General features: G+C 40.5%; 1 protein-coding gene across 1 annotated transcript in view; it reads right to left on the bottom strand.

Annotated features, from left to right (window-relative positions):
* Positions 1–20,584, bottom strand: part of LOC306969616 (uncharacterized protein) — a 245,809-nt gene that overhangs the window by 184,625 nt on the left and 40,600 nt on the right. The window lies entirely within an intron of this gene.

Here is a 20,584-nt window from a genome sequence, read left to right as displayed (position 1 = left end):
TGTGAGCTTTGTTTTTACATGTAATATTGATTTTGTCTGATGAAGAGTAGATTTCTTGGAAATTGACGATACAAATGTTTTAATTCACACAAGCACTGATAAAATGATGAAATATTGTCATTTTTCATATTGATCGACTGGAACTCATTCGATCTTGTATTAATCCTTTTGCAGAAAGTGTAAAGGTGAACAGCATAAACACAAAGAATCAAAAAATTATATATAGAAATTATACATAAACTATTACAATGTTGGTAATTAGTTCATTTTAAGTTCATGAGGAGCACCGACAGGGTTGTCCTTTATTGCTCTTTAACTTTGCCATTATTAAAGATGATATTTAACGTTTTGTTGAGGGAGCAGTACTTCCTCCTGTGCACAGGGAGTTTTTGTTCAGCTCCTCCCTCCCCCTGCTTCACTGTGGTCTCTTGCACAGTAGTAAACAGCCGTGTCCGCACTTTGGAGGCTGTTCATCTGCAGATACAGTTCCTGCCTGTTGTTGTCTCTGGAGATGGTGAACCTGCCTTTAACTGACTCAGAGTATACAGTAGAGCCCCCATCGTCGCTTATGCGGGCCACCCACTGCAGCCCCTGTCCAGGAGCCTGTCTGACCCAGTGCATGTAATAGCTGCTAAATGTGAACCCAGACGCTGTACAGGTCAGTCTATGGGATTCTCCTGGTCTCCTCACAGCAGGGCCAGATTCAGTCAGAGTCTGCCCAAACACACCTGCGGAAACATATCTGATATTAAATACACAGTGCAGTAATTCACCAATGTTACTCAGAGCAATAGCTGACCTGTCCAGTGTGCAGAGAGGACCAGGAGTGCCGTCCAGTACTCCATTATGTTTAACTGCCCTGTCTCCTCTCTACATGGAGCTAAATAGAGGAAAGGATTGAAGGTTTGCATTGACTCCTCCCAAAAATGATCTGGGAGGAGTTATGATTTTTCTAATCATAACTCTCACTCATGTGATCTATTGCTTTGACTGTGTTTGTGAGTGTTTCTACTTCTTTATGAACATGAATACGCAGGAAACAGAACCCCAAGAACAGTACTTTAAAATCTCATGCCATCAGTCAGATAAAAGTTGTTTGTCTGTTTTGCTTTAAATATTTGTGATCCAAACTCTGTCCCTCTTTGAAACGCTCAAGAGTCAAATAATTGTCAAGTGATTTTTTATGATTGATTGTAGACACTGAATGTTTAAACTGTATTGCATGTGCCATATAGTTGTACCTTCATGAACGTATTTCTACCATTCTGACGTCTCTCACTTCTATTAGGTTTATTAAATATGATCTCTTTCACATCAGTCCCTATTATTTAAATTATTATATGATCTTTGGTTACACTGCAAAAACAGTAAACTGTATGTTATATGTGTTCATTTACTGTGATATTTCCAGACTCTGCCTGATATGACGATGCATAAGAGACATTCACGAGTTTCCCCAAAGCAGGAGGATGTTTTTGAACGGCAGCTGCTCTGTCTGTGTCACTGTGCTCGTCGGGCACAGTAGTAAACAGCACTGTCCTCTGCAGTCAGGCCTGTGATCTCCATGAACTGGGTGCTGCTGGGGACATTTTCAGTCATAGTGAAGCGACTTTGGAAGGCGCTGGCGTAGCTTGGTGAGTTATTGCCAGTGTTCATCCATCCGATCCACTCCAGAGCACGTCCTGGTTTCTGCCGTATCCAGTGAATATTGTAGCTTGTCATAGAATAACCTGATATGGTGCAGGACATCTTCACTCTGTCTCCAGGTCTCTTTACAAAAGAAGATTCCTGCTCCAGTCTGATCTCAGTCAACACACCTGCACAAAAAAACATCTATTTATGTAAACAAATAAACCTTTTCATGATCACACATAAGTAAATAACGTTCTTACCATTGATCGTCGCCATAAGGAGAAATGTTCCCAAGATATATGTCCTCATTTTTACAGTAAAAACACCAGAACTCAATACTTTGTGGTCAGTTCCTGAGCAGATGAATAACAACTTAGCAGTTCCAGTATTTAAAGAGGGTTTCATTTGCATTCATCTCCCTCTACTGGACACAGGCGGTAGTGTTTCCTGAAAGCAGATACACTACCATCCAAAATACTTTCTTATTTATTACTGCTGTTAGTCAGTGATTTATGTAACGTAGCTGAGTAGGGAAAGTGGAAAAGGTCAATAGTACAGTGTGAAAATGAGCAGCCCCGTTTCCATCTGTCCAATCTCCAAGAGAAGTTTTTTTAACACCAGAGTGAATGTGTAAAGTAATATAAAGAACTGTCTTGGAAGACATTACAAGTTAATCAGCTATTTCTTGTGAGCAGTCTGGTCAATCACGCACCAGGGGAAGAAAGACAAATGCACAGTGGCCATGACAGGTCGTCAAAACACACATCGTTCACAAGTATTTGCTTAAATGACAACAATGACCACTGTAAAGCTGAGTCTAAACCCAAACCAGAGAACGTGGCCCTCTGGCCCGAGTGAGTCAGGAAAACTGGTCAGATCTTTGACGTGCACGAGGGCCACGTTCTCGAGCCCTCGTGGCCGGTACAGACAGCACATACTGTCTGTAGTCTGTGTCTCTGGTTTATTCCTGTTCAGGTGTGCTGGAGGGGGATCTACGGCCGTAGTCCTGGGAGGAGAACTCAAGTGGGTTCTAGACAAAACCAAGGGCCGATAAAGAACCACAGCCCAAGCTCCACATTGTGTCAGCGCTGCACGGCCCTGCCACTATCGGACTGAAGGACTTGACCCGACTCCTCCACTGACTTCTTCCCCCTCTCTACACCTGTACTTTTGGAGAAACACCCAATTTTTAACAATACCTTTTTTAACATTTTAAACCTTTTCTAATGATGAAATGTGATCTTTTAAACCAGAACCTGTTCCTGCATTTATGTCCACTACACTGGTCGGTCAGACAGAACTCTGGACGTTACAAAGCAGCTGCAGCAGCAGGAGCTCGGCCCCAGACAACATGACTGATGTGTGTCTGCCTCTAACACCGCTCTGTTTTATACACTCACTCATTTGAATAGAACAGCACAGTTTTTCTTACCTCCTCCATACAGTAATGACATAAATATTTTAAAAGTACGCACTCATTTTCTATCACTCTAAACTGGGGTCAAACGTTTTACTGCATTTATTTATAGACTGGAGATAGTTTTGTCCGGTGACTTTATCGACAGAACAACAGAGTGAAAAGACTGAGAGGAGAGAGACGCAGCTCAGACCAACCTTCAAATACTGATTTCAGCTTTTTATGAAAACCTTTGACCCTGTTATAGCCCATAAGGTCAAAAGACAGTATTTCCTCACAGAGATCAGAGACTCATCATCAAACTTTACCAAAACAATTGAACAACAAATACTTAAAGGCACACGATCCATTAAACACAGTCAGACCAAATGTTGATCTCGGCTCATGTAAGTGGAAAACATATTGAAACAGCTCAAAGTTTAGTGAGATTATGCTGTGTGTATAGCGCCCTCTGTGGTTGTTGCTGAGACATGCCTGAAGTGTTTTTGTTCAGCTCCACATATCCTCTGAGTGACTGTGGTCGTCGGGCACAGTAGTAAACTGCAGAGTCTCCAGGCTGCATGTTGTTTCCAGTCAGAGTCACTGTGTTAGTGTGTAAATCAATACTAAATTTGCTCTTCAGAGAATCTTTATAGTAAGAGCCTCCTGTGTATTTGTGTCCAATCCACTCCAGGCCTTTCCCAGCAGGCTGTCTGATCCATGCTGTGGAGTAGCTGCCAACAGAATAGGAGACAGTACAGGTGATGGACAGAGGGCCTCCAGGCTGCACAGTCACAGAGTCTGGCTGTGTCAGTGTCTCACTCTTCACACCTGTGGACACAAACGTGTTCAGTGGAGGCTTCAGTAACAGGAGCATTGTGTGTGAATAGAGCTGATGTTGAGAGTGAAAGAGGAAAACTCACAGAGCAGACAGAGAGCAGCCACCAACAGCCTGAGAGTGTTCATCCTGAGACTGCACATGGGACTGTGAGGAGCTCATATATACTGCACACACTCTGCACCTGCTTTACATATTCTCCTCCATTTACATCAACTCATACATTTAAAGTGGAATATTTCAGTACCACTGTTTTATGTTTATATTCATTTAGTTATAGTAGCATGAAATAATGTACCAATTTTCATATTGAACAAATTATTAAATAAATTATGTTCATCTTTTTGGTCATGTTTTCGAAGTTTTGCTTTTATTTATTCAGGAAATGTATTTGCAAGCATTATCGGAAAGTATTTAGTCTTTTTTTCAAATAGTTCTGCCAGTGTTATTCGATTAATACAAAGAAGTAAATTTGAACCGTATCAATAAATAATATACAAGAAAAGACTTTTCAAAACGAGCTCTAATACAAACACAACCCTAAGTTTGCTTTGTGTCATTGAGTCAAGTTTTTGTCTTGGTGTTTTTCACTGTGGTGGCCGCTGCTATAGAGCACAGTGATCCACCACAGCACAAAAACATCACTCTGTAAAGAGGAGGCACAGGCAAAATCAACTGCTTAGATCTATTTTTACCACATAACCCTCAACAAACGCACACATGGAGTTGTGTTTGGCCTCATTGGTGCATAATTAATCATATCTATCTCTAAACTCTACACTCTGCTGCCCATTCATGTCAACACAAGTGGGAGGATTTGAAGACATTGTATAATCTGGTGTTGTTAAAACAATAGAAATTGATCTAGAAACGTAAACATAACGTTAAACTCATAATACAACATTTTTTTAATAAACAATCTAATACCCAACAATTTCAACATAGATTATAAACTGTATAATTTAAAAGAGAGGATTTCCAGAACATGAGCGGTCCCAAGACTGAGCCCTGAGGAACCCCACATCAGGATCACACATTATGGAATTCGTGGACACGCTGCAGCAGTGGAAGAGCTGAAGTTTTTAATATTCTTTTCCTTTTGTCGAAAATGTAAATGTGAACTTCATAAACAGAATAAATTAAAGAATTAGTTAGTTAGTTTTAAGTGAGGATCAATGACAGGGTTGCCCTTTATCAACATGTAATTTTGCCATTTTTAAAGATCATATTTAACGTTTTGTTGAGGGAGCAGTACTTTCTCCTGTGCACAGGGAGTTTTTGTTCAGCTCCTCCCTCCCCCTGCTTCACTGTGTTGCCGTGCACAGTAGTAAACAGCCGTGTCCGCACTTTGGAGGCTGTTCATCTGCAGATACAGTTCCTGTCTGTTGTTGTCTCTGGAGATGGTGAACCTGCCTTTAACTGACTCAGAGTAGTAAGTAGTGCCCCCATTGCTGTTAATGTAGGCCAGCCACTGCAGCCCCTGTCCAGGAGCCTGTCTGACCCAGTGCATTTCATAGCTGCTAAATGTGAACCCAGACGCTGTACAGGTCAATCTATGGGATTCTCCTGGTCTCCTCACAGCAGGGCCAGATTCAGTCAGAGTCTGCCCAAACACACCTGTGGAAACAGATTTGATATTAAATACACAGTGCAGTAATTCACCAATGTTACTCAGAGCAATAGCTGACCTGTCCAGTGTGCAGAGAGGACCAGGAGTGCCGTCCAGTACTCCATTATGTTTAACTGCCCTGTCACCTCTGTACATGGAGTTAAATAGAGGAAAGGATTGAAGGTTTGCATTGGCTCCTCCCAAAAATGATCTGGGAGGAGTTATGATTTTTCTAATCATAACTCTCACTCATGTGATCTATTGCTTTGACTGTGTTTGTGAGTGTTTCTACTTCTTTATGAACACAAATACTCCATAAGGAAACAGAACCCCAACAACATTACTTTAAAATCTCAGGCATTGGTCAGATAAAAGTAGTTTGTCTGTTTTGCTTTAAATAGTTGTGAATCAAACTCTGTCCCTATTTGAAACGCTCAAGAGTCAAATAAATGTCAAGTGATTTTTCTATGGTTGATTTTACACACTGAATGTTTAAATTGTATTGCATGTGTCATATAGTTGTACCTTCATGAACTTATTTCTACCATTCTGAAGCCTCTCACTTCTATTAGGTTTATTGAATATGATCTCTTTGTGTTTTTATGAATGCCTGTGAACTGTATGTTATATGTGTTCATTTACTGTGATATTTCCAGACTCTGCCTGATATGACGATGCATAAGAGACATTCAAGAGTTTCCCCAAAGCAGGAGGATGTTTTTGAACAGCAGCTGCTCTGTCTGTGTCACTGTGCTCGTCGGGCACAGTAGTAAACAGCACTGTCCTCTGCAGTCAGGCCTGTGATCTCCATGAACTGGGTGCTGCTGGGGACATTTTCAGCCATAGTGAAGCGACTTTGGAAGGCGCTGGCGTAGCTTGGTGAGTTATTGCCAGTGCTCATCCTTCCGATCCACTCCAGAGCACGTCCTGGTTTCTGCCGTATCCAGTGAATATTGTTGCTTGTCATAGAATAACCTGATATGGTGCAGGACATCTTCACTCTGTCTCCAGGTCTCTTTACAAAAGAAGATTCCTGCTCCAGTCTGATCTCAGTCCACACACCTGCACAAAAAAATATCTATTTATGTAAACAAATAAACCTTTTCATGATCGCACATAAGTAAATAACGTTCTTACCATTGATCATCGCTATAAGGAGAAATGTCCCCAAGATATATGTCCTCATTTTTACAGTAAAAGCACCAGAACTCAATACTTTGTGGTCAGTTCCTGAGCAGATGAATAATAACTTAGCAGTTCCAGTATTTAAAGAGGGTTTCATTTGCATGTATCTCCCTCTACTGGACACAGGCGGTAGTGTTTCCTGAAAGCAGATACACTACCATCCAAAATACTTTCTTATTTATTACTGCTGTCAGTGATTTATGTAACGTAGCTGAGTAGGGAAAGTGGAAAAGGTCAACAGTACAGTGTGAAAATGAGCAGCCACGTTTCCATCTGTCCAATCTCTAAGATACGTTTTTTTAACACCAGAGTGAAAGTGTAAAGCAGGGGTCCTCAAACTACGGCCTCCGGGCCAAATCCGGCCCACGAGAAGATTTAATCCGGCCCCGACTTGTAAAACACGAATCCCTGAGTATGTCAAAAAAAAAAAAGTAAGTCTCTAGCCCATTCCTGTGCAGAGTTACGATATTTGAAATAAATAACCAGATTACTCATTCCAGCCACTAGGGGGCAATTTGAATAAATAAAAAACAATTCCACAGGTGTCCAGCAGAGGCACTTACATAAGAGATCAGAATATAAACGCATTATAGCCACGTGGTAAATGAAGCTGAACACCAGAGTGTGGAGAGAATGACTTCGAGGAACTAGTGAAACAGGCTTGTAAAGCACAATACAAGTGTAAGAAGTTATTACTTTGGTCACATTACATAATGATGTTTTATTTGAAAAAATAAATAAATGGAAATTAAAACAAAGTGTGAAGACTTGATTACAATTGTTGCAAACCACTACAGTGATTTTTTTTTGTGTCTGAATCAAGTGTTGATCTTGTGGATATAGTCGTGGGGACGACTGTGCAGGCGAGTCATCTCTACTTCACAATGAGGCATTTTGGTCTGAGTCATACAATCCTATGTAATAGCCAACCCGGTCCGGCCCCCCATCACATTCAGGAACAATAATGTGGCCCCCAGAGAAAAAAGTCTGAGGACCCCTGGTGTAAAGTAATATAAAGAACTGTCTTGGAAGACATTACAAGTTAATCAGCTATTTCTTGTGAGCAGTCTGGTCAATCACGCACCAGGGGAAGAAAGACAAATGCACAGTGGCCATGACAGGTCGTCAAAACACACATCGATCACGAGTATTTGCTTAAATGACAACAATAGCACAGGTTTTCTTACCTCCTCCATATGTTAATGACATAAATATTTTAAAAGTACGCACTCATTTTCTATCACTCTATCAAGTTTCACAACGCTGTCCTGAAGGCTTATGATGAAAAGTGACCTGAAACAGATATTTTGATCAAAAAAATAATGTGTTTTACATACCTTTAAACGAAGACTGTGTTGAGTTTTCCTGGAGGAAAAATGGCGCTCCTGCCAACCAAGTTTAGAGTTTACCCCTAAAAGGGGGTTAAATGGTGCTCTTGAACAAACCCCAGAATTCTACCCCTGCTTGGGATGCAGCATTTCAGAATGTGCCAAAAAATTGTGGAATAAACACCAAACATTTTACACCTTTACACTTTTTTGCCTAACACCCAGGTTTTCCACACCACGAATTTGCTGTTCAGCATAAGATCTGTTTTACCACATAACCCTCAACAAACGCACACATGGAGTTGTGTTTGGCTTCATTGGTGCATAATTAATCATATGTATCTCTAAACTCTACACGCTGCTGCCCATTCATGGCCACACAACCAATGTTGACACAAGTGGCAATTTGAGTTCATTGTTGAATATAATTTGGTGTTGTAAAAACAATAAAAATTGATTTTGAAACGTAAACATAACATTAAACTCATAATACAACATATTTTTAATAAAAAATCAAATACCCAACAATTTCAACATAGATTATAAACTGTATAATCTAAAAGAGAGGATTTCCAGAACATGAGTGGTCCCAAGACTGAGCCCTGAGGAACCCCACATCAGGATCACACATTATGGAATTTGTGGACACGCTGCAGCTGTGGAATAGCTGGTGTATTTTATATTTTTTACCTTTTGCCGAAAATGTAAATGTGAACTTCATTAACAGAATAAATTAAAGAATTATACACACATAATATATATATACTATTGTAATGTTGGTAATTCATTAGTTTTAAGTGGGGATCAATGACAAGGTTGTCCTTTATCAACATGTAATTTTGCCATTTTTAAAGATCATATTTAACGTTTTATTGGGGAGTACTTCCTCCTGTGCCCAGGGAGTTTTTGTTCAGCTCCTCCCTCCCCCTGCTTCACTGTGGTCTCTTGCACAGTAGTAAACAGCCGTGTCCGCACTTTGGAGGCTGTTCATCTGCAGATACAGTTCCTGCCTGTTGTTGTCTCTGGAGATGGTGAACCTGCCTTTAACTGACTCAGAGTATAAAGTAGAGCCCCCATCGGGGCTAATGCGGGCCACCCACTGCAGCCCCTGTCCAGGAGCCTGTCTGACCCAGTGCATGTAATAGCTGCTAAATGTGAACCCAGACGCTGTACAGGTCAGTCTATGGGATTCTCCTGGTCTCCTCACAGCAGGGCCAGATTCAGTCAGAGTCTGCCCAAACACACCTGTGGAAACAGATTTGATATTAAATACACAGTGCAGTAATTCACCAATGTTACTCAGAGCAATAGCTGACCTGTCCAGTGTGCAGAGAGGACCAGGAGTGCCGTCCAGTACTCCATTATGTTTAACTGCCCTGTCTCCTCTGTACATGGAGCTAAATAGAGGAAAGGATTGAAGGTTTGCATTGGCTCCTCCCAAAAATGATCTGGGAGGAGTTATGCTTTGCTTTAAAAAGTTGTGATCCAAACTCTGTCCCTCTTTGATACGCTCAAGAGTCAAATAAATGTCAAGTGCTTTTTTTATGGTTCATTGTACACACTGAATGTTTAAACTGTACTGCATGTGTCATATTAGTTGTACGTATTCTGACGTCTCTCATGGCTTTCATTAAGTTCAGTGAATATGATCTCTTTGTGTTTTCATGAGTGCCTCAGATTGTCCTCTGTGTTTCTAATTGTGCACGTCAGTCCCTTGTGTAAATCATTTTGGTCATATGTTTTAGAAGTTTCCTTTATTTGTGAAACAAAATAGTGGGTATAACATGACTGTTTTATGTGTTCTTGGCAAGCACTACCTGAAAGTATTGCATTACACTCCCTCTACTTTGTTTACATGTTTTTTTTTAATCCATACCAAATATGTTTTTTCTCGAATAGTTATGCCAATAGTTATGTTATTCGATTAATACTCAAAACCTGAAAAGAATTTCTGAAGCGGAAAAAAAAGAAGTAAATTTGAACCTTCATCAATAAATAGTGTACAAGAAAACGACTTTTCAAAACACAACCCTAAGGAGGCACAGGCAAAATCACCTGCTTATATCTGTTACACATAACCCTCAACAAACGCACACATGGAGTTGTTTTGGCCTCATTTGTGCATAAGTTATCATTTGTTTTACTTTTGAATCTAACTCTAAACTCTAGACTCTGCTGCCCATTCATGGCCACTCAACCAATGTCTACACAAGTGGGGGAATTTCTATACATTGTTGAATATAATATGGTGTTGTAAAAACAATAACAAATGATTTAGAAACGCAAACATAAACAACACATATCCATAAACTCATAATGCAACATTTTTTTTATAAACAATCTAATATCCAACAATTTCAACATAGATTATACTAAACTGTATAAACTAAAAGACAGGACTTCCAGAACATGAGCGGTCCCAAGACTGAGCCCTGAGGAATCCCACATTAGGATCACACAAAATGGAATTTCTTCACACCTGTGGGCACAAACATGTTCAGTCGAGGCTTCAGTAACAGGAGCATTGTGTGTGAATAGAGCTGATGTTGAGAGTGAAAGAGGAAAACTCACAGAGCAGACGGACCCAGTCGATGATATTAATGACCATGTTTTGCTAACAACATCTTTTGACGTTGTTTTGCGTGATCAGACATGTACGTATCAACTCGTCTAAGTTCGGGCAAGAACATATCTCAATATTTAAAAATTGTGGCCTGTTCCTTTAAGCATTATAGGCACTCACAGGTCAAACTAAAAGCTTTATTAACTCCATCATGAGCTAAACAATGTTTGTGTCTTGAGAGAAAGCGATGTCGCCTATGCCGATCCTGCTGTCGCGCAAAACAAATGCACATGTTCACCCCCACAACTCCTCTCCCTCCCTTTCCCGGCCATGGAGTCTGGTTGGAGGAAAAAGTGTTTCTCCACCTCACATACTTCCCACCTCAATGCGCTAAGTCTAAGAGAGCTGCAAGATCACATAGTGTGCTCCTACTCAGTAGAGATTTACAAAAATGATCATTAAAATGATTTACTGGGTCCATGATCTCTCTGGACAAAACCAAAAATCTCCTCAAAAACAATATCATTTTACCTGCACCCACCTGTATAATATGACCGGTCTTTAGAATGCTGTGATGTCACAGCAATTCTATCCAGAAAAAACTACCAGAAGCCATAAAAAAACCTAAAATTTGTCACTGAAAGTCAAATCCGCAAAAAATAATAAGTTGCATAATCCGCCTGTAAGTGTTTTTTTCCCCTCATATATTGACAATAAAAAAAAATTAAAAAATCGCAAGCACTTTCAAATTGTATCATGAAAATAGTTCCCACTTTTCACATTGATCTACTGGAGCTCATTAAATCTAACTATAACTTTGTGAACTAATGTGCTCCATTCTGACAAGAATGACAACAAACGTAAGTTTATTGACAGTTGAGATCAGCAGTAAACAGAGGCATCAGTTTTTGTCCCAGCGCTCTGTCTCTCTGTCTCACTGTGTCTCTGGCACAGTAATACACGGCGCTGTCGTCCGCCCTCAGCCCGCTCATCTGCAGAAACACCTGGCTGCTGGAGTCGTCTCTGGAGATGGTGAATCTCCCCTGCACGGACTGGGAGTAGTAGATATAGGAACTAGATGCTTGCACATACGCAATCCACTCCAGCCCTTTCCCTGGGGCCTGTCTGATCCAGTTCCAATGATTGCCGCTGAAAGAGAGCCCAGTGGTGCTACAAGTGAGTCTATGGGATTCTCCTGGACGTTTGACGGCAGACCCAGACTCTGTGATAGACCAAGCATCAGTGAGGTTTAACAGACTGGCGGCGTACAGCAGTAGAGTTAGATTTGTCAGGGCCATCGTTGCACTGTCTGCTGTCAAGAGTGTGGTTCTACTTAAAATAATGTCCTCACTGAAGCTCCGCCTACTTTACAAACTATGGCAGTGAACGCAAATAAATACACATTTTTGCAAACATTGTGGGCAGTGCATGGTGCTAGAGCTCCACCTGCTGGCGACCTGAGAAGAGAATCCACTTGCTGTAAGTGGAGCGGAACTACTTGCACTGAAGCTTGCTCGAAGGCAATTTGAGTATTGAAAAAGCAAAAGGGAGGGGTGTAAAACTAAGTCCAGAGGAGCATTTTTCTTGGTACATACATTGTTGGTACATTTATACTATGTTTGTCACCATAACAAAGACTGGTTTAGGAAGACATAGAATAATGTAAAAACATCCTTTAAATCTGAGCAGCATTAAGTCTTTAAAGTAACACCATCAAGTCATTTTCATGCAAAAACAAAAACATAGACTTTTCTCTTTGTTTCAGTGTAGGAAACAGGATGAAATTGTAATGTTTGGATATGTAGAAGAAACAGTATATTTGTATAGATGTATTATATCTTTCGAGATAATTTTTTTTATTGATTATGTGCATCGTCCCCTTGTTGTTTCTCACAGGTTTTAGTATTGGCATATTCCACTGTGGGAGCCCCACACTGTGACACACAGCTGTGCAGAAACTACTGGCAGACTTTCAGAATGTAAAAATGGGCAGGTTGTAGTTCAGACTTTTGGAAACATTGGTTTAACATGTTGTATTACTTCACATAATCTGTGTTTGTACACGTACACAGTATGCAAAGGGGAACGCACAGGGAACGCCCTCGTTGCCAGCACAGGGTGTGTGAACTTTGTTTTTACATGTAATATTGATTTTGTCTGATGAAGGGTAGATTTCTTGTAATTTGACAATAAAAATGTTTTTATTCACACAAGCACTGATAAAATGATGAAATATTGTCATTTTTCATATTGATCGACTGGAATTCATAGGTATTAATCCTTTTGCAGAAAGTGCAAATGTGAACTTCATAAACACCATGAATCAAAGAATCATATACAAAATTATACATAAACTATAATAATGTTGGTAATTAGTTAGTTTTAAGTTCATGAGGAACACCGACAGGGTTGTCCTTTATTACTATTAAAGTTTGCCATTTTTAAAGATGATATTTAACGTTTTGTTGAGGGAGCAGTACTTCCTCCTGTACACAGGGAGTTTTTGTTCAGCTCCTCCCTCCCCCTGCTTCACTGTGGTCTCGTGCACAGTAGTAAACAGCCGTGTCCGCACTTTGGAGGCTGTTCATCTGCAGATACAGTTCCTGCCTGTTGTTGTCTCTGGAGATGGTGAACCTGCCTTTAACTGACTCAGAGTAGTAAGTAGAGCCCCCATTGCTGTTAATGTAGGCCAGCCACTGCAGCCCCTGTCCAGGAGCCTGTCTGACCCAGTTCATGCGATAGCTGCTAAATGTGAACCCAGACGCTGTACAGGTCAGTCTATGGGATTCTCCTGGTCTCCTCACAGCAGGGCCAGATTCAGTCAGAGTCTGCCCAAACACACCTGTGGAAACAGATCTGATATTAAATACACAGTGCAGTAATTCACCAATGTTACTCAGAGCAATAGCTGACCTGTCCAGTGTGCAGAGAGGACCAGGAGTGCCGTCCAGTACTCCATTATGTTTAACTGCCCTGTCTCCTCTCTACATGGAGCTAAATAGAGGAAAGGATTGAAGGTTTGCATTGGCTCCTCCCAAAAATGATCTGGGAGGAGTTATGATTTTTCTAATCATAACTCTCACTCATGTGATCTATTGCTTTGACTGTGTTTGTGAGTGTTTCTACTTCTTTATGAACATGAATACGCAGGAAGGCAACAGAACCCCAAAAACATTACTTTAAAATCTCAGGTATCAGTCAGATAAAAGTAGTTTGTCTGTTTTGCTTTAAATATTTGTGATCCAAACTCTGTCCCTCTTTGATACACTCAAGAGTCAAATCAATGTCAAGTGATTTTTTCTATGGTTGATTTTACACACTGAATGTTTAAACTGTATTGCATGTGTCATATAGTTGTACCTTCATGAACTTATCTCTACCATTCCGAAGTCTCTCACTTCTATTAGGTTTATTGAATATGAACTCTTTGTGTTTTTATGAATGCCTGTGAACTGTATGTTATATGTGTTCATTAACTGTGATATTTCCAGACTCTGCCTGATATGACGATGCATAAGAGACATTCACTAGTTTCCCCAAAGCAGGAGGATGTTTTTGAACAGCAGCTGCTCTGTCTGTGTCACTGTGCTCGTCGGGCACAGTAGTAAACAGCACTGTCCTCTGCAGTCAGGCCTGTGATCTCCATGAACTGGGTGCTGCTGGGGACATTTTCAGTCATAGTGAAGCGACTTTGGAAGGCGCTGGCGTAGGTTGGTGAGTTATTGCCAGTGTTCATCCATCCGATCCACTCCAGAGCCCGTCCTGGTTTCTGCCGTATCCAGTGAATATTGTAGCTTGTCATAGAATAACCTGATGTGACGCAGGACATCTTCACTCTGTCTCCAGGTCTCTTTACAAAAGAAGATTCCTGCTCCAGTCGGATCTCAGTCCACACACCTGCACAAAAAAACATCTATTTATGTAAACAAATAAACATTCTCATGATCTTGCATAAGTAAATGACGTTCTTACCATTGATCGTGGCTATAAAGAGAAATGTCCCCAAGATATATGTCCTCATTTTTACAGTAAAAACACCAGAACTCAATACTGTGTGGTCAGTTCCTGAGCAGATGAATAATAACTTAGCAGTTCCAGTATTTAAAGAGGGTTTCATTTGCATGTATCTCCCTCTACTGGACACAGGCGGCAGTGTTTCCTGAAAGCAGGTACACTACCATCCAAAATACTTTGTTATTAATTACTGCCGTTAGTCAGTGATTTATGTAACGTAGCTGAGTAGGGAAAGTGGAAAAGGTCAACAGTACAGTGTGAAAATGAGCAGCCACGTTTCCATCCGTCCAATCTCCAAGAGAAGTTTTTTTAACACCAGAGTGAAAGTGTAAAGCAGGGGTCCTCAAACTACGGCCTCCGGGCCAAATCCGGCCCGCGAGGTGATTTAACCCGGCCCCGACTTGTAGAACACGAATCCCTGAGTATGTCAAAAAAAAAAGTAAGTCTCTAGCCCATTCCTGTGCGGAGTTACGATATTTGAACTAAATAACCAGATTACTCATTCCAGCCACTAGGGGGCGATTTGAATAAATAAATAACAATTCCACAGGTGTCCAGCAGAGGCACTTACATAAGAGATCAGAATATAAACGCATTATAGCCACGTGGTAAATGAAGCTGAACACCAGAGTGTGGAGAGAATGACTTCGAGGAACTAGTGACACAGGCTTGTAAAGCACAATACAAGTGTAAGAAGTTATTACTTTGGTCACATTACATAATGATATTTTATTTGAAAATAAAAATAAATGGAAATTAAAACAAAGTGTGAAGACTTGATTACTATTTCTGCAAACCACCACAGTGAAATTTTGTTTTTGCCTGAATGAAGTGTTGATCTTGTGGATATAGTCGTGGGGACGACTGTGCAGGCGAGTCATCTCTACTTCACAAAGAGGCATTTTGGTCTGAGTCATGCAATCCTATGTAATAGCCAACCCGGTCCGGCCCCCCATCACATTCAGGAACAATAATGTGGCCCCCAGAGAAAAAAGTCTGAGGACCCTGGTGTAAAGTAATATAAAGAACTTTCTTGGAAGACATTACAAGTTAATGAGCTATTTCTTGTGAGCAGTCTGGTCAATCACGCACCAGGGGAAGAAAGACAAATGCACAGTGGCCATGACAGGTCGTCAAAACACACATCGATCACGAGTATTTGCTTAAATGACAACAATGACCACTGTAAAGCTGAGTCTAAACCCAAACCAGAGAACATGGCCCTCATGCACGAGTGAGTCAGGAAAACTGGTCAGATCTTTGACGTGCACGAGGGCCACGTTCTCGAGCCCTCGTGGCCGGTACAGACAGTACATACTGTCTGTCGTCTGTGTCTCTGGTTTATTCCTGTTCAGGTGTGCTGGAGGGGGATCTACGGGCGTAGCCCTGGGAGGAGAACTCAAGTGGGTTCTAGACAAAACCAAGGGCTGATAAAGAACCACAGCCCAAGCTCCACATTGTGTCAGCGCTGCACGGCCCTGCCACTATCGGACTGAAGGAATTGACCCGACTCCTCCACTGACTTCTCCCCCCTCTCTCTACACCTGTACTTTTGGAGAAACACCCAATTTTTAACAATACCTTTTTTTTTACATTTTAAACCTTTTGTAATGATGAAATGTGATCTTTTAAACCAGAACCTGTTTCTGCATTTGTGTCCACTACACTGGTTGGTCAGACAGAACTCTGGACGTTACAAAGCAGCTGCAGCAGCAGGAGCTCGGCCCCAGACAACATGACTGATGTGTGTCTGCCTCTAACACCGCTCTGTTTTATACACTCACTCATTTAAATAGAACAGCACAGGTTGTCTTACCTCCTCCATACCGTAATGACATAAATATTTTAAAAGTACGCACTCATTTTCTATCACTCTAAATTGGGGTCAAACGTTTTACTGCATTTATTTAGAGACTGGAGATAGTTTTGTCCGGTGACTTTATCGACAGAACAACAGAGTGAAAAGAGTGAGAGGAGAGAGACGCAGCTCAGACCAACCTTCAAATACTGATTTCAGCTTTTTATGAAAACCTTTGACCCTGTTATAGCCCATAAGGTCAAAAGACAGTATTTCCTCACAGAGATCAGAGACTCATCATCAAACTTTACCAAAACAATTCATCAACAAATATTTAAAGGCACACGATCCAATAAACACAGTCAGACCAAATGTTGTTGATCTCAGCTCATGTAAGTGGAAAACATATTGAAACTCAAAAGGAGTGTAGTGAGATTATGCTGTGTCTATAGCGCCCTCTGTGGTTGTTGTTGAGATAACCCTGAAGTGTTTTTGTTCAGCTCCACATATTCTCTGTGTGACTGTGGGTCTCGGGCACAGTAGTAAACTGCAGAGTCTCCAGGCTGCATGTCGTTTCCAGTCAGAGTCACTGTGTTACTGGAAGTGTCTAAATCAATATTGAACTTGCTCTTCAGAGAATCTTTATAGTAAGAGGCTCCTGTGTATTTTTGTCCAATCCACTCCAGGCCTTTCCCAGCAGGCTGTCTGATCCATGCTGTGTAGTAGCTGCCAACAGAATAAGAGACAGTACAGCGGATGGACAGAGGGCCTCCAGGCTGCACAGTCACAGAGTCTGGCTGTGTCAGTGTCTCACTCTTCACACCTGTGGACACAAACGTGTTCAGTGGAGGCTTCAGTAACAGGAGCATTGTGTGTGAATAGAGCTGATGTTGAGAGTGAAAGAGGAAAACTCACAGAGCAGACAGAGAGCAGCCACCAACAGCCTGAGAGTGTTCATCCTGAGACTGCACATGGGACTGTGAGGAGCTCATATATACTGCACACACTCTACACCTGCTTTACATATTCTCCTCCATTTACATCAGCTCAGACATTTAAAGTGGAATATTTCAGTACCACTGTTTTATGTTTATATTCATTTATTTATAGTAGCATGAAATAATGTACTAATTTTCATATTGAACAAATTATTAAATCAATTATGTTCATCTTTTTGGTCATGTATTCGAAGTTTTGCTTTTATTTATTCAGGAAATGTATTTGCAAGCATTATCGGAAAGTATTTAGTCTTTTTTTCAAATAGTTCTGCCAGTGTTATTCGATTAATACAAAGAAGTAAATTTGAACCGTATCAATAAATAATATACAAGAAAAAGTCATTTTCAAAACGAGCTCAAAAACACAAAACACAACCCTAAGTTTGCTTTGTGTCATGGAGTCAAGTTTTTGTCTTGGTGTTATTCACTGTGGTGGCCGCTGCTATAGAGCACAGTGATCCACCACAGCACAAAAACATCACTCTGTAAAGAGGAGGCACAGGCAAAATCAACTGCTTAGATCTGTTTTTACCACATAACCCTCAACAAACGCACACATGGAGTTGTGTTTGGCCTCATTGGTACATAATTAATCATATATATCTCTAAACTCTACACTCTGCTGCCCATTCATGTCTACACAAGTGGGAGAATTTGAAGACATTGTATAATCTGGTGTTGTTAAAACAATAGAAATTGATTTATAAACTTAAACAAAAACATAACATTAAACTCATAATACAACTTTTTTTTTAATAAACAATCTAATACCCAACAATTTCAACATAGATTATAAACTGTATAATCTAAAAGAGAGGATTTCCAGAACATGAGTGGTCCCAAGACTGAGCCCTGAGGAACCCAACACCAGGATCACACATTATGGAATTTGTGGACACGCTGCAGCCGTGGAATAGCTGGTATATTTTATATTTTTTTTCTTTTGCCGAAAATGTAAATGTGAACTTCATGAACAGAATAAATTAAAGAATTAGTTAGTTTTAAGTGAGGAACACCGACAGGGTTGCCCTTTATCAACATTTAATTTTGCCATTTTTAAAGATGATATTTAATGTTTTGTTGAGGGAGCAGTACTTTCTCCTGTGCACGGGGAGTTTTTGTTCAGCTCCTCCCTCCCCCTGCTTCACTGTGGTGCTCTCGTGCACAGTAGTAAACAGCCGTGTCCGCACTTTGGAGGCTGTTCATCTGCAGATACAGTTCCTGCCTGTTGTTGTCTCTGGAGATGGTGAACCTGCCTTTAACTGACTCAGAGTAGAAAGTAGTGCCCCCATTGGTGCTAATGTAGGCCAGCCACTGCAGCCCCTGTCCAGGAGCCTGTCTGACCCAGTGCATTTCAAAGCTGCTAAATGTGAACCCAGACGCTGTACAGGTCAGTCTATGGGATTCTCCTGGTCTCCTCACAGCAGGGCCAGATTCAGTCAGAGTCTGCCCAAACACACCTGTGGAAACAGATTTGATATTAAATACACAGTGCAGTAATTCACCAATGTTACTCAGAGCAATAGCTGACCTGTCCAGTGTGCAGAGAGGACCAGGAGTGCCGTCCAGTACTTCATTATGTTTAACTGCCCTGTCTCCTCTCTACATGGAGCTAAATAGAGGAAAAGGATTGAAGGTTTGCATTGGCTCCTCCCAAAAATGATCTGGGAGGAGTTATGATTTTTCTAATCATAACTCTCACTCATGTGATCTATTGCTTTGACTGTGTTTGTGAGTGTTTCTACTTCTTTATGAACATGAATACTCCATAAGGAAACAGAACCCCAATAACAGTACTTTGAAATATCAAGCCATCAGTCAGATAAAAGTTGTTTGTTTGCTGTGCTTTAAAAAGTTGTGATCCAAGCTCGGTCCCTCTTTGAAACGCTCAAGAGTCAAATCAATGTCAAGTGATTTTTCTATGGTTTTACACGCTGAACGTTTAAACTGTGTTGGATGTGCCATATTAGTTGTACCTTCATGAACTTATTTCTACCATTCTGACGTCTCTCATGGCTTTCATTAAGTTCAGTGAATATCATCTCTTTGTGTTTTCATGAGTGCCTCAGATTGTCCTCTGTGTTTCTAATTTTGCACGTCAGTCCCTTGTGTAAATCATTTTGGTCATATGTTTTAGAAGTTTCCTTTATTTGTGAAACAAAATAGTGGGTATAACATGACTGTTTTAGGTGTTCTTGGCAAGCACTACCTGAAAGTATTGCATTACACTCCCTCTACTTTGTTTACATGTTTTTTTTAATCCATACCAAATATGTTTTTTCTCGAATAGTTATGCCAATAGTTATGTTATTCGATTAATACTCAAAACCTGAAAAGAATTTCTGAAGCGGAATAAAAAGAAGTACATTTGAACCTTCATCAATAAATAGTATACAAGAAAACGACTTTTCAAAACACAACCTTAAGGAGGCACAGGCAAAATCACCTGCTTATATCTGTTACACATAACCCTCAACAAACGCACACATGGAGTTGTTTTGGCCTCATTTGTGCATAAGTTATCATTTGTTTTACTTTTGAATATAACTCTAAACTCTAGACTCTGCTGCCCATTCATGGCCACTCAACCAATGTTTACACAAGTGGGGGAATTTCTATACATTGTTGAATATAATATGGTGTTGTAAAAACAATAAAAAATGATTTAGAAACGCAAACATAAACAACACATATCCATAAACTCATAATGCAACATTTTTTTTAATAAACAATCTAATATCCAACAATTTCAACATAGATTATACTAAACTGTATAAACTAAAAGACAGGACTTCCAGAACATGAGCGGTCCCAAGAGTGAGCCCTGAGGAACCCCACATTAGGATCACACAAAATGGAATTTCTTCACACCTGTGGGCACAAACATGTTCAGTCGAGGCTTCAGTAACATGAGCATTGTGTGTGAATAGAGCTGATGTTGAGAGTGAAAGAGGAAAACTCACAGAGCAGACGGACCCAGTCGATGATATTAATGACCATGTTTTTAATTCATACTTTTTTTTTTTTAGATATGACTGCTGAAAATGTAATGCAATTATAGGAACAACTGAAAACAGCTAGAATGTGATGATGTCACACTATCAAATGGGGGGCAGTTGTTCCTATAACTGCATTACACTTTCACATGTAGGGCCAGATCTTGTTCCTGGAGGAAGGAGTGCACAAACTCTAGCTGAAAAAAGGGACGCACCATATCTTGTGA

The sequence above is a fragment of the Gobius niger genome, assembly GCF_951799975.1.
Source record: "Gobius niger genome assembly, chromosome: 10".
Classification (NCBI taxonomy): Eukaryota; Metazoa; Chordata; class Actinopteri; order Gobiiformes; family Gobiidae; genus Gobius; species Gobius niger.
This window is presented reverse-complemented; position numbering and strand designations above follow the sequence as displayed.